Source organism: Notolepis coatsorum (genome assembly GCF_963971535.1).
Source record: "Notolepis coatsorum genome assembly, chromosome: 12".
Classification (NCBI taxonomy): Eukaryota; Metazoa; Chordata; class Actinopteri; order Aulopiformes; family Paralepididae; genus Notolepis; species Notolepis coatsorum.
The window spans coordinates 15,605,100-15,616,317 of NC_140176.1; positions in this window are offsets into that span (position 1 = coordinate 15,605,100).

Sequence of the window (11,218 nt, forward strand, 5' to 3'; positions counted from 1 at the left end):
TCTCTCCCGCTATGCTCTGCTGTCATGTCCTTCCTTAATGTTTTATAACCTATTTCAGCAAATTCGCATTACGTTACTGTTCAATACAAGGACCAAAAGAGTATAAGAGAACATTGATCTGTTAATTTAACCCTCTGAGGTTGCTACATGACTATATTGACTATGTCAATAATTCTTTATGCGTATAAGTTAGGACTTTACTTCCCCGCCCCCCCTGATTCCTAAGCCTTGATAGAAGACGTCTTTGGAGACAAAAATCTAGTTCTTTATTGTGCTCTATGTTTTTTCAATACAATATATATTTGTATATATATTTGATATGTATATATATATAGTGGTATAACGCATGTATACCTTGATCTGACTAAACTGAATCACATATATTCTGATAGGCCAGGTTGTTCGGAAAAGAAAGATGTACATCACTTCATCGTACAATACAGGGCTGTGGTTTTACAAGCAGTTTTATTAAAGTTGACCATGCAGGCAAACCTAAAATATCACAAAACTGCTGTGACCTCTGAGAGTTTAACCATGATCACAAAGATCTGATTGGAGAAAGTTGTCCTTCATGTTCTAGTACAGCTCATTTATTGAGATACTGGGATGTCTTATGTCCCATTGTGGCCTCAGTTTGCATTTCTGATAGCGGGCAGGCATTCTTAACAGCCGGCATACCGCCGGGCGGAGTTTTGCGCTCTACTGAGTGCACTCTTCTAGTTAGTCAGTAAACCTGAGTGTGTGAAAACATCTGTTTTGGAATATTCATGTTTGGATGTCTCAAATACTGAGTAAATATTGATTCAAAGTGTATCGCATGAGATAGCCTATCTACTTGTACAGGATTCCATGCCTGTCTATCATAGTGGTGGTGCCAGTTTAGCTCATAATTAATTGATTGATTTAATTTCAATATTACTCATAATCATAATTACTGTTTATTTTGATTAATTAAGGCAATATAAATACATATTTATAAGATACTCACAAGTTATACACACATACACACGCGCGCACACACACACACACACACACACACACACACACACACACACACACACACACACACACACACACACACACACACACACACACACACACACACACACACACACATGTGAATGATTTATTTATATCCACATAAATTACAAACAGGCGTACAAACAGGCGAGGCATATAAACACTGTAATATTCAAAAGACAGAATATCAAAGACATAACTATGGTAATATTATCAAACAGAACAGAGCAAACAGAAACTCAGAGCACAAGTTCAACTCCAATCTGGCCAACTTGAGTGACAAAAATGTCCAGATCACAAGCCAAGCATCACAACGCGTTAACCCATCATCAATAACTGTCAGATTAACCCATTGGATCTATAGCCATACCCATTGAATTAACCTGTGACTCACAAGCAGCCGTCACACAACGTTAGAGTGAAATGGTTTTCTAGCTGTCATACCTCAATCGTGACGCAGACAACATAGCGGCTCTGGGTGCTCGGTTCTGGAGTTATCTAACACAGAAGTATGTCTGTTATTGTCTTGACGTCAAGAGAATTTGTCTCTATGGACGTCAGTCTAACTTCTTAAAACTGCGGGTCAAGACCCAGAAGGAGGCCACAGGCCTGGTTCTGATTGGTCTCCACATGGCAAGAGTACTGGTCTGTTTTCTTAGCCTGGCTATACCAGGCAGCAGTACTGGAAGAAAGAGACAAACATTCTGTATAAGGCCTCTATTGCAATAAAACTTGACTAAATTGGTGAGACGTTGTTGATGATCACTCATGATAGTAGACGTTTCTGCATCTTTCTGCCCTTTTTGTTGATTGCAGGGACATTTGATCACCTTAAAGCCCACTCGTTTTCGGCTTGTTTTTGAGATTCTTGGTTTTCTTAGTAAACTTAGTAAAAGTACACAGTGTATTCGTGTGGACGGGTGGAACTGGAGCTTAAGGAAAACACTAACATGACTGAGGGCATGATAGATTTTGTCTGTAATCAGGACCATGGAGAGCTCCCTATAGCCTCCTGTCCAGGTAATTTCATGTGAGTGTGTTTGGGTTGTCTGGATGGAGAGATGGTGTGTGTGTGTCCGAGGTAATTCATGCACAACAGCCCCCCTCTCTTACCATTATGATATTTCCTAGAGAAGGATAGTTGTCAACTACAATTTCAGAATCACTACAATTGGAGGAATTGAGGCACGTTTGCGAGAGGAAATTATCCTCAACCTGTGTTTAACAGTCGAATCTTGTCCATCACTGAGCCCGGGCCCTGGTCTGCTCCACCTCCTCCACCTCCGAGCCCCCGTCTGCTCCACCTCCTCCACCTCCGAGCCCCCGTCTGCTCCACCTCCTCCACCTCCGAGCCCCCGTCTGCTCCACCTCCTCCACCTCCGAGCCCCCGTCTGCTCCATCTCCTCCACCTCCGAGCCCTCGTCTGCTCCACCTCCTCCACCTCCGAGCCCCCGTCTGCTCCACCCCTTCACCTCCGAGCCCCCGTCTGCTCCACCTCCTCCACCTCCGAGCCCCCGTCTGCTCCACCTCCTCCACCTCCGAGCCCCCGTCTGCTCCACCCCTTCACCTCCGAGCCCCCGTCTGCTCCACCTCCTCCACCTCCGAGCCCCCGTCTGCTCCACCCCTCCACCTCCGAGCCCCCGTCTGCTCCACCCCTCCACCTCCGAGCCCCCGTCTGCTCCACCCCTTCACCTCCGAGCCCCCGTCTGCTCCACCCCTTCACCTCCGAGCCCTCGTCTGCTCCACCTCCGAGCCCTCGTCTGCTCCACCTCCGAGCCCCCGTCTGCTCCACCTCCGAGCCCCCGTCTGCTCCACCTCCGAGCCCCCGTCTGCTCTACCTTCTCCACCTCCGAGCCCCCGTCTGCTCCACCTCCTCCACCTCCGAGCCTCCGTCTGCTCCACCTCCGAGCCCCCGTCTGCTCCACCTCCGAGCCCCCGTCTGCTCCACCTCCGAGCCCCCGTCTGCTCCTCCCCTCCACCTCCGAGCCCCTGTCTGCTCCACCCCTCCACCTCCGAGCCCCCGTCTGCTCCACCCCTTCACCTCCGAGTCCCCGTCTGCTCCACCCCTTCACCTCCGAGCCCTCGTCTGCTCCACCCCTTCACCTCCGAGCCCCCGTCTGCTCCACCCCTTCACCTCCGAGCCCCCGTCTGCTCCCCCCCGGTCCCCAGGCACGTCCCGTACACGATGTCCTGTTCCTGGTGTGCCACTGCGTCTCTTTCCACATCACTGGCTCTGGCGCTTGGTTCCTCCGCGAGACGTGACCAGGCAGTCAGCCTCCTTCTCAGATCTCTCTGCCTCCGTCTCTTCCAACTCCACCTCGCGGCTCACACCGCACAGGGATTACATCGCTGTCGGCTGTCATCGCCGCGCTCTGACAGAGGTGTGCAGGGGGATTAGTTATCCTGTCGACGTCCAAGCGAGTGCTTCCTTGTAGACCTTGTTGTAGGCCAACTGTGGTACGAGACCCGACTCGAGTTGAAGAAATAGTTGAAGGAAAAGTCTTTATTTGGCGGCTATTATTGTCATATTAATCTAACCTGACACTGTACAAGGCCAGCAGTTCTCAAAGTGGTGTCCTGCGTTCTAGTAGTAGGTACACCTGCAAATCCTTAGAAATTAATGATATTAAAAATATACCACCAAAAACTAAAAAGGGCTGTGTCTCAGATAAAGGCCTGGTTCTCTCTTCAGTTGAGGTCAATTTACAGTAATGAATGCGATGAATTAATGAGAACCGTCCCAGTCTGCAGTTTGAACCCTGAAACTGCGAGACCATAGATCATGTGTCTTCGAAGGCTAACAGGTGTAGTCTATGTAGGCTAGCAATATGATATTGGTTGTGATCTTAATAATGAAGTAATAATGAAAAGATGAAAAGATGTAGTGCACACGCACACACACACGCACATGCACACACACACACACACACACACACACACACACACACACACACAGACACAGACACAGACACAGGCACACAAATTTGATGCTCCTTCATATAACAAAAAAACCCTCAAATGCTTATTGAATGTTACATTTGGACTTGCATTTCATGCAACTGAAAGGAATTTCATGCAACTGAAATGACAAGCTGTTATTAATGTAGGAATGACTATTGAAAGACGGTTTGATAATGAGCAATTCACACTAGAGTAAAAAGTGTGACAACGTCCCCCGTTCTCCCCTAACTGTATTTTACGTGTTATGGACCCCAGGAAGAATAGCACTGCTGTGGCTAATGGGGATCCAAATAAACTAAACTAAACTAAACGTGAGCAAGGCACTGAACCCCAAAACTGCTCTAGGGACACCGCATTGCAGGGGGCCCTCTTCTCTGACGAAATGCATGGGTGGGGTATTCATAATATTCAACCCTTTTTCATCTTCATCATCTTGGAAGGAAGGAATAAGAAGACCACAAACTAGAGGCGATCTTTTTAGACCAATTCCATGGAGAAGCATGGCAATTTTCTATTCGCATGAAAATATGAAAAACTGGACCTTCCCATGTTGTTTACTGGCTCTGCTCGGAGTTAATGGGACACCATCACACGGCATTATGAACCATAAAAACACTTTAACTCCCCATGGGCCTTTGCAACAGGATGCGCACTCTGGATGAGCAACAGTCAGCTGTGCGAACGGGTGTGTGTGTGTGTGTCCGCTAGTGCGTGTCTCATGTCTGAAGCGCTGCCACGGACGGATGGGCGTGTTTCTGTTTACAACGCACTCTGGGAAATGCGGGGTGTAACGCTTACTGAAATTGTGTGTGTGTGTGAGAGAGAGAGAGAGGGAGAGAGAGAGAGAGAGAGAGAGAGAGAGAGAGAGAGAGAGAGAGAGAGAGAGAGAGAGAGAGAGAGAGAGAGAGAGAGAGAGAGAGAGAGAGAGAGAGAGAGAGAGAGATACGTTGTACCAGCCAAAACAAAACAGCTGTGCCTGGAAAAGAAATGTCAAAAAACGGGGTGTGGGCTGATCACAGAAAGATGCCCCCTCTCTTTCTCTCTCTCTCTCTCAATCTCTCTCTCTCTCTCTCTCTCTCTCTCTCTCTCTCTCTCTCTCTCTCTCTCTATCTCTCTCTCCTCTCTCGCTCGCTCTAGGTCCCTACCCTTCCATCGCCGTCCCTTCAATTCTCCATGCATCCATCCCTCCGTTCCCTCTTTCATCTCTTCTGCTTACTCGTTCATGCATGGACACCTACTGAGTGCGCTCTACTGGACCAGTAGACTGGGGGTCGTGACCTCATCATTAGGTGTCTGCTTACTAGGGGGAAGAAGGGGGATGGGGGGGGGGTTCCATGGTCACAGCCAGTCAGAGTTAGTGTCAGGACACATGCTCAGTGGTTCTGGTCTGCGGTCAGCCAGATGCTTAATGTGCAGGTGTTGTTCTATGTAATGTTGTTGCATGCTCTTCGTTCTTCTTCCTGTTGTTTCTTCCTTATTTATTACTGCTACTACTAGTACTACTACTACTACTACTACTACTACTACTACTACTACCACTACCACTACCACTACCACTACCACTACCACTACTACTACTACTACTACTACTACTACTACTACTACTACTACTACTACTACTACTACTACTACTACCACTACCACTACCACTACCACTACCACTACCACTACCACTACCACTACTACTACTACTACTACTACTACTACTACTACTAATAATAATACTGCTACTAGTACTAGTTATTATATATGAGCTATAATCTGGTGTTGGCTGGACAGACCATACCTGTAAGTAGTATAAATGCATTGTTGGTTTTGGTCTTTTCATATAGGCCATGTTGACAATAAGATATAAAAGATTTCAATTCAATCAATTCATAATTTCTATAGAAATGGCTGTTTATTTAAAAAAAAATTAAAAGAAATTCAACCATGCATATATATTATATTATATATATATACATACATACGTACAAACACACTCTTACATCTCTCCAACCAGCTGAGTAACTAGGTATATATATCACACACACATACTAATTACACACTTTAACACGTCACATCAATTTACAATGGGGTTTTGAACACATCACTCATCTAAAAACTTCAAATGGACTCATGTGGTTTTATTCACGTGAAGGACTCAGTCATTGAGGAGAGGGAGAGCGTTACCCATGCACTTCCCCTGCCCAGATGTCTGGGGGTTTGAACCAGTGACCTTTCTTTTACAAGCCCTCTGCAGCCACACCTGTTCCTCCTCGGAGAATGTGCTGATGACATCATAAGTACGCCCTTGTTTTCCAAGTCTGCTCAGATGAAATGAGACTTGGTTAGATTAAATGCCCAATTTGTGAATACATGTAAAACCAATGGGTTGCCCCACCTCCGAAAGATAAATACATAAAAAATATCTCTAGTTGATAGCAACACTACTATCACCAACACCTCTCTAAGGTTTCTCTCCTCCACATTGCATGTGGTGCTTTTTTCCTATTACTAGGAGTTTTCCCTTACCTTCGCTGGGGTATGTCTGGGAGTGTTGCATTTATTTTACATTTATTTTGGATTTCATGGTGGGTTTTTTTGTTCTTGATTTATTGCGATGTTTCTTCTTGACGTGTTTAAAGAAGACTTGTCCGGCCCCATGGGGGCATTAACTGTGATTGCGGGCTTTACAAATAAGTTTGATTTGATTTGATTTGATTGACTGAACTCTTGATACAATGAATAACCTTATTGTGTTGTTTTTGAGGTAAAAGGGTAATGTCACTAATTTTAAGGGCTCTGATTTTGTAACGCCATTATGTGTTTGTTTGTGTGAGCTCATAAACCAGAATGAGTTTTATATTCTAGCATTGCTAGAAGGTGTCAGCCAGAATGAAAACCTAATTTGGGTGAGCTCACACAAACACATTTGAAGGGCCTCACAAAGTCAAAGCCACATTCATTGTCTATGAAGCAGCCCCAGATTTGGCATCTTAGTTACATCACCGATTGGAGGGTTCTCTCTCTCTGATTTCTAGAATGATGGATGTTCATGCTGACTGTCCTGGGGCTGCTAGGGTGACCAAATCCGTTATCAAATCAAATCAAATCAAATTTATTTATAAGGCCCGACAACACACGTTAATGTCCCCATGGGCCGTACAGGTCTTCTTTTTTTTTTTAAACTTTGACCAGTCAGCTGGTTCTTTTTAGCGTTTATCGCTTTTTCGTCGCATTCATACTTGGTCAAGTTCGACCGACAGAAGCAGGCTGAAAGGGTTCAGATGGGGGGAAAGACACTCTGGGAAAGGCACGACTGCCGTCCGGGATTCGAACGCGCTCAGCCCCAGATCCGCGCGAGCGCGGTTGTCCACGGCGCTGAAATAGCACTCGCGGTACGTGGTGAGCTACTGGAGCTCCCCGTACAGGTCTTCTTTAAACAAGTCAAGAAGAAAACATAACAATAAGTCAAGAACAGAACAAGAACACCATAAGGTCCAAACATTTTTAGATGAATGCAAATAAATGAAAGAATGCAAGCACTCCCAGACATACCCCACGCGAAGGTAAGGAAAAACTCACTAAAACCTAACAATAGGGAAAAAAGCTCCACAGGCAGTGTGGAGGAGAGAAACCTTAGAAGGGCCATTCAAGGGGAGATCTCCCTTCTTAGATGTTGGTGATAGTAGTTATGATCTGAATGCAAGACAGTATGCCGATTTTGTGAGACATTTGCAGGACAGTAAAGTAATACTAAATACCTGTAATGTAAAAAGAGAGAGCAGGTCTAGAGAGAGCAGGTCTAGAGAGAGCAGGTCTACAGAGAGCAGGTCTAGAGAGAGCAGGTCTAGAGAGAGCAGGTCTAGAGAGAGCAGGTCTAGAGAGAGCAGGTCTAGAGAGAGCAGGTCTAGAGAGAGCAGGTCTAGAGAGAGCAGGTCTAGAGAGAGCAGGTCTAGAGAGAGCAGGTCTACAGAGAGCAGGTCTAGAGAGAGCAGGTCTAGAGAGAGCAGGTCTAGAGAGAGCAGGTCTACAGAGAGCAGGCTCTACAGAGAGCAGGTCTAGAGAGAGCAGGTCTAGAGAGAGCAGGTCTAGAGAGAGCAGGTCTAGAGAGAGCAGGTCTAGAGAGAGCAGGTCTAGAGAGAGCAGGTCTAGAGAGAGCAGGTCTACAGAGAGAAGGTCTGAGAGCAGGTCTAGAGAGAGCAGGTCTACAGAGAGCAGGTCTAGAGAGAGCAGGTCTAGAGAGAGCAGGTCTACAGAGAGAAGGTCTGAGAGCAGGTCTAGAGAGAGCAGGTCTACAGAGAGCAGGTCTAGAGAGAGCAGGTCTAGAGAGAGCAGGTCTACAGAGAGCAGGTCCAGAGAGAGCAGGTCTAGAGAGAGCAGGTCTAGAGAGAGCAGGTCTACAGAGAGCAGGTCTACAGAGAGCAGGTCTAGAGAGAGCAGGTCTAAAGAGAGCAGGTCTACAGCAGACCGAAATAGAAATGCTGGTGACCGACCGGGATCAGAAGCTCACTGGAAGGGCCTGACAGGTGAAATCCAACTATACTTCTCTGCTCTGTTTGCCTGTAGACTTGCCATTATATTGTCAGCATGGCTGTACATTGCTTGGCCTATTTATAATTTTTTTGTCAAATTTGGTAAATCCAAGACACCGGTTTCAGCACCATGGAGAGTGCGGTGCACAGTGCACGTCTTTTTGATGAGTTAATATTTCGAGTGGGACTACGCTGCTTAGAGCCTGCTGATGAAGAGCATGTTTATAAAGGTCTTGGCATGTGTCGGAGAGAAATTCCCTTTGACTCGAACCTGGCACTTCACGAGCTCCACGCTGTATCAATTTCCCCGGTCCACCCAGAAGGAGGGAGAGCAGCAGCCTCTCCTCAAAGGCATTTAGGAAGACGGGGACCAGCTGGATGTCTTTCAGCAGCATTCCCAACTTCACTCCTACAGTCGCTCCCATCTCCGCTTCCCTTTCCCAATGGCAGGCTGGTGTAGCACCTAGAACACATCAACAGAGGTCAGTGGAACTGAGATTGGCAGGTTGTAGTCTACTGCAGTCAGAACACAACTCAACAAATTGATATATTTAAAGGGGAACTATCTTATAAATGGCCTTTTTCAGTGTTTAGCATTGTTTCCTAGCTATGTGGACTTATATTAATATGATCTATGTCTCTAATTCTCATATTGGCGCATTCTTCCAATTCTCCCCTCACAATATTCACCCTCACTGAACTGAGTCATCTGAAAATGTGATGATTTGTGATGTCAGAGAGACTCAGCTGCATGATAATGTGGCTGTGTGGCACCAGGCCACACAGTGGTTTAGGAGCCCAGCCTCAAAACGGCTCGAGATCTTGAGGTAGAAAAATGCTGTTTTTGAGGACTTGATTAGAAATACAAAACAATGAATTAAAAAAATATATAATTACAGAGGTGTTCCATAAACTCACAGGAATTGTGTAAAAGTGCCCAAATAGTGAAAGAAATAGTAAAATAGTTCCCCTTTAACATTTAACATGAGTTTATTGAAAATGTGGTACATTATCTTCTGTTGTGCTAAAATGCGGGACTGTTTGGTCACCCTACCTGGGGCAGAGGAAGTACATTATGCACATTCTTAAAATGGGTGGCATTCCCCTTTAATCGTTTAAGCCCGATCAGCCCGGTACCAGGCTGAGATTTAGTTCACGTCACAAATAGATCAATACAGTCCATATTAAGTGATGTTGTGTTTCTTTTTCAAATGTAGCCAAGAGTAAAGACCCTAACCCTATCAAAGTGTATATTTTCAGCACTATGTTTGTTTAGCAATGATTTGAAGTATTATTAGCTAAATATTAGCTTATGAAAATATCTGTGCATTCATTGCATCGGAAATCTGAGGATTTAGACGTGAGGATAGGAAGCCGTCATGAAATCATTGTAGTCCTAAAAAAGAGGAGACCTAGTCTACATTTCATAAAACTACACTACCCAGCTCACACCAGCCGCAGACAATGGTCCAACCAATTTAGTTTTAGAAATATTGACCTGAACGTCTAGAAAAGAAACGTGTCTCAATCCGGTAAATAAATGGCGGAGCTATGGACATTATACAAAAGTAACTGTAATTACAGTAGATTTAATTCACGTCTCTATACCGGGCGCCTGGTGGTACTAAATCCAGATTTAACTCACTGTCATTGGAAAGAGGAGATTTGGCCCGATCCATAGATGTATGACTTGGCCATAATATGGTCATTTATAGGCCTGATATTCTATATTTTATATTCATATTTCATATTGCATCTGTCTGGATGGGAAAATGCTGCAGTACTGTATCTACAAAAACCCCTGTAAATCATCAGCCCTTTGTTAATTTGCTTAGATTTTTTTGTACACTTGATCTCAAGGAGGTGCTGGATGAGCTCAGTGTATATATTCTCATTTGGTTCATTACAGTTTACTCAAGCCTAGTAACAGACACAATATCTCTGACACTGGGAATACATTCCCTGAGGTCCATAGATGTCCCTAGATATCAAGCACATGCAAATGGACCTTGTAGAAGTGGAGCAATCTTCCATTTACTTGTTTCTGGAAACATGGGCGTAAATGGCAAATGGCTGCATTTATACAGTGCTTTTATCCAAAAGCGCTTTACAATTTGTTCCTCGTATTTTCATTAATTCACTCACACATTCACACACTGATGGCAGAGGCAACCATGCAAGGTGCCAACCTGCTCATCGGGAGCAATTCGGGGTTAAGTGTCTTGCTCGAGGACACTTTGACTCACTGCCCGGGAGGAGCTGCGGGAATCGAACTCGGGAACCCTCCAGATTACCAGACGACTGCTCTACCTCCCCGAGCCACTGTGGCCCCCGTGGCTTAACAGGTTAAGGAAGTACCAAAAAAAAGTTTTTCCCATCCATCTCCAGGTTAGACTCTTCAAGAATGTATGAGAATTTATGGTCAAACAGTTTTTTACGACTAGGGGCTATAAACCCAGGGCTGTAGCACACAGCATGGAGCTGACATATTGGAGACATAGAGGAAGGAGATCTGAGAATGAATGGACTGAAAGAGATAAACAGACAGTAAGAGAGTGAGTGGGGACAGACGTTCAGAGAGAGAGAGAGAGATTCAAAGTGAGCGAGATGGATGGACAGGATAAGAAGGCAAGATAAAGAGAAAGGGGGATAGAGAGAGAGAGGGAGAGAGAGAGAGAGAGACAGAGAGAGGTGGAGGGAGTGTTTTTTGGAAGACGGCA